The sequence below is a fragment of the Pleurodeles waltl genome, chromosome 12, assembly GCF_031143425.1.
Source record: "Pleurodeles waltl isolate 20211129_DDA chromosome 12, aPleWal1.hap1.20221129, whole genome shotgun sequence".
Classification (NCBI taxonomy): domain Eukaryota; kingdom Metazoa; phylum Chordata; class Amphibia; order Caudata; family Salamandridae; genus Pleurodeles; species Pleurodeles waltl.
Window position 1 is genome coordinate 170,613,743 of NC_090451.1, and position 4,861 is coordinate 170,618,603.

Sequence of the window (4,861 nt, forward strand, 5' to 3'; positions counted from 1 at the left end):
TTATACATGACTGGGAAAAGGCAGATCTGTCAGCAGGTAAGATTTCTTGGGTGCATAATATCTTTGACAAGTTGGTTGGAGCCTGTAGACAATATAGGAATTGTTCTTGTGTCTCTCAATTTGAGAGAATAGCGCATCAAGGTGCCCAACGTGGTCCGGGTGGGAGTAGCCAGTTCTTAACCATTCTTCTAAGTTTCAGGTGGTTGTCCATATCTCTTTTGCTGGGAGAAAACCTATTTTATTAGCCTGTGCAGCACAAGCAGTGCTGCTAATTGTTTTTTGTAAAGTGAGTTCATTAGTTGCAGTGCAGGCCTAGAAAGTAAATTCTTATGTTGAGAGAATTTGTTGATTTTCATCTGGAGGAATATGGACCTTTACTGTTTATTTCCTTGCCCATCTTAAATAGTAGCTTGAATGTGGATGTTCTTGGGACTAGAAACAAGTGAGGGGCCTTCAGGGTAAGGGAGAAAAGTGTGTGTGTGTGTGTGTGTGTGTGTGTGTGTGTGTGTGTGTGTGTGTACCTTAACAAATACAATTACTCTTCTGGCTGAGTTCTGAGATACCTTAATGATACTGTACATTTGCATATTTTTATTTTATTTTTTTAGAAGATTAGTGATGTTATTGAGTAAGCCTTTTGTGGAAATCCAGGATGTGGACATATTTAATGGAGTGTCTTCATAGTATATTAGGCAGAGTATGGAAGGCCAACTTGATAAGTTTGTTAATTTGGGCATTCATTGAGAGTGGAGAGTGCCTGATAATTCCAAGATTTCATACTTTTTTTTAAATATTTTTGCTGGTAGGCCTAGTTTGTCTGGCCAAAGTGTTAATGGGTTGTAACTTTTCCATTTTTCATTTGTGTATCTCAATGTTTAATGCCTTTAGTTTGTGGTAGTCACAAGTCATCCATTGGTCTATGGCCTTGAGACCGTTTAAAGTTTAGAATTTCCTCTATCTTTGGGATTCTCTACTTTGAGTGTTTCCTGGTTATCATCTGAATAGATAAGGTCAGACTACTTAATTAGATCTGGTAATAGGCCAAAGCATACATTGCGGAACTCCTGTTTTTTGTTTAGTACAATGTCAAGAAGAAAGGGGGGCTTAAGTACCATGTACGTCTTATCAAGCTAGCACACATGTTTACTGAAGGCTCAAGAACATACTAGCCCTTCATAGAACATTGATTCTCCCGACAAGGGAGCTGGTGGTCCAGTCTAAGAGAAGGAAGCATCTAGAGAGCAGAACTGGGTGACCAGTTAGATTTTATTCCCCTTAATGGGCTTTAACATGCTTTAGGACCTACTTGTTTGGGGCACATTTTACAGGTTAGGTGGACCATAAAGTCGGAAGTGGGTCATGACTGTAAAGGTAGGAATGCCTAGCTTCTGCGGTGGGCTTGTTGTGCAAGAACAGGACTTCATTATAGACCACAAAGTCAATATGGTTCCTGCGAACCCCAAATCACTTACTCAAAGGTTTTATATGGTGGCAGTTATTCTCTGAGACACGAGCAGCCCCTGTATAACTGGCTTGGGACTGGCCTGTTCCATGCATAAAAGGTTTCATCATGCGTGATCAAACTCAAAGCATTATTGGTGTTGCATCTGCTATGCTGACTCTTGCAAAGTGCCAAGGTTTCATGATATTGGTCTGCTTGAAATTCTAGATGGCATCTTGCCAAGTAGACTATGCTCCACATTAGCTACAACTGCTTCTGCCCTCTCTCAGCAGTATGATCAAATTGAAATTGCTATTTTGTAATCTTTTGATACGTATATGGTGATAATTGAGCAAAAAATAGGGAGATTTAGCAATATTGGGGTCTATACCTACCTTCAAATATTAAAAGTTGGTGGCGTGATTAAGTTAGGCATGCAGTAGGTCGCAGAGCTCCACTACTGCTTTCTGACCCAGCTCACTTAGCAATCAAAGCACCTTTTTACAGGCAGAAAAATACCCTGCGTGTTAGTCCTTGAGTCCGAAGCGGGAAGAAGAACCATGATAGGAGGAATCCAGGGTCTGGTGTGCTCCAGAGGAAACCCTGACCGACTGCAGCCTGGAGCAGCTGTACCAATATAACGCCCATGGCCACTAACTTGTCTGTCAAATGGTGCCGTTGCTCCGGACTGTGCTGAAATGGACATGGCTGTTTGCAGATTGGTAGAGCAGAGACTCGTCCCTGTAGGAGGCAGGGCTGAGGCTGTGTTGGCAGCCTAAACAGCAGTGGATTGATGAATTGGGATTCTTTTTAGTTAGAAAATATCGAACCACAGATATTGGGAGGCCTGAAGGCATTTAGGAATCTAGGGCCAGATGTAGCAAACGTTTAGCGAGTCGCAAACGGCAAAATTTGCCGTTTGCGACTCGCTAAACGCGTATCCCAATGCAGAAATGCATTTTGCGAGTCGTTACCGACTCGCAAATAGGAAGGGGTGTTCCCGTCCTATTTGCGAGTCGCATTGGGATGCAATACCATTTGCAACCGTATATGCGGTCGCAAATGGCATCGCAGTTACCATCCACTTCAAGTGGATGGTAACCCAATCGCAAATTGGAAGTGGTCCCCATGGGACCCCTTCCAGTTTGTGACTGGACCCCAAAATATTTTTTCAGGGCAGGGAGTGGTCCAAAGGACCACTCCCTGCCCTGAAACAAAAGGTTTCGGTTTTTTTGAAGTGCAGCTCGTTTTCCTGTTAGGAAAACGGGCTACACTTCAAAAAAATTAAACTGCTTTATTGAAAAGCAGGTCGCAAACATGGAGGTCTGCTGACGACAGCAGGCCTCCATGTTAGCGAGTGCCTATACTCGCAATGGGGCCGCAATTTGCGACCCACCTCATGAATATTCATGAGGTGGGTCATTGCGACCCCATTGCGAGTCGCAGTCGGTGTCTGAGACACCGTACTGCATAGCAATTTGCGACTTGCAAATTGCGAGTCGCAGGGACTCGCAATTTGCAAGTCGCAAATTGCCGACTTGCTACATCTGGCCCTTGGAGCTGTGGTATACACCAGAAACAGCATTATGGAAGGTAACTAACTTTTTCTTCTGCTGGATAATTCTAACTGCAGATTCCTCACCTTTTGAATAGATACCAAAGCTTTATCTAGTCATCACCAACTACTGTGGCGTTTTAAGATCCTACATACAGGTGTCATTCATGGATATGCCTTTCGATGTGTCTACAACACTCTACACTCTGACACTTCACCATGCTTTATTTCACACCAATCTATGCACCCTCCGGTCTACGGCCTTCCCCTTTATGCCACTCCACGACTCTATACCACTCCATCAGACTTTTCCACTCTGAAACTCCACAACACGTTACTCCACTCTGACACATTACTCTACACCACTCTAAGCCACCCCACTTTACAACTTTCTGTGCCATTCCACACCACTCAATACCACTCCACTCGCAGTTCATGCTTCTCTAAACCACAAACTTTTAGCCATGTTGAACAGCAGACACGCTGGTGTACAACATGACTAAAACACATTGCAAAAACAATAGCTCTTGCATGAGCGAAATCTATTGGCTTTGCTGATGCGTGTCTCCAATGTTTTTATGGTTTTATTTCATTATATATTTTTTTATTTTTTTTTATTGGTTTACAAATGTTATTGTCTTAGAACTATTTGAACTAACATTTTTCTGAACAATTGATTCCAGTTTGCATTTGCACTGTTGCTACCACAAGTGATTAGAGATTCCCTTATCAGAGTATGTTTAATAAACTGGTAGGAATCTCCCCATCCCAAATGAACTATCCAGTTTATGTTGACCATCCTTCAAAAATGGGTATGAGCAAATTATTCCTGGAGCAAGAAGAAAGGAAGACGTCCAGTGCTGCCTTGGAAAAAACGCTCACCACATCTCACTCACAAAGCCCCTTACCTTTAATATTCCTCTATCAAATGAAGTCTTGTACAAGAAGAAAAAAAGCAACCCTCCTCCTTCCTGGAAAATACTCATCAATGTAGAACGACTGAGCTAGATGTCATCCAAACGCCTGGGCACAAGTCGGAGTGGACGTAGGCGAGGTTCCAGGGAAGACTGGAAGAGTTGGTGGTAATACCTTATGCCCCAGCACTGCTTTTGTGTGCATGGAAATAACTCGATGGGGTCACCCGTCTTAGTAAATGTGGTGCATCAACTCTTTGGCAGTCAGAAGGTCCAGGAATTAGTTCTCTTTATTGTGAATAACTGAGATGACTACACCCCACTAATTCATCCATCACTTCAAGAGGCAAGAATGTGAGGGGATTTTGTGTTTGAAGCTGGTGAAAGAGCACCCGCAAGAAGGAAACAAATAACAGTGAAATGTTAACTTTTAAATGAAATGTACTGGTGTATTCCTACATATAGTGGATCACAGATTAAAAATGTAGTTACCAAATACCACATATCTGACTAAAAACATTGAACACTTAAGTCATTTTATATTGTTATCTGGAAAACAGACACAGTTTATAAACAAGCACTTGCAATGCAACAGGTCTCATATTTGTAAGAGTTAGAGCTATTGGCGTTGTAACTGCCAATGTCTTTTACCTACGTGTTTTGGTTTGGAGTGCATTGGATGTATGCCAGGTGCCACAGCAACCCTCCCAGGCCTGTTGCTGCAGGAGAGAGGACACATCAAGGCCGCCATCTTGGGAGTGTTTTTGCTTCATTCCTTCAGACTGGCTGATACTCTAGAGATGCAACCCTTTTTGGTTTGTTTACCTAAACTTTTATAGTATCAAACAAGCCACAAAGAGGCACCTTTGTGGCATTTAACCCTGAGAACGAGGGGGTCAAAAGAGTTAGGAGCAAAGAAAAGGGGCAGCCATACATTTCTGTATGTTAAAT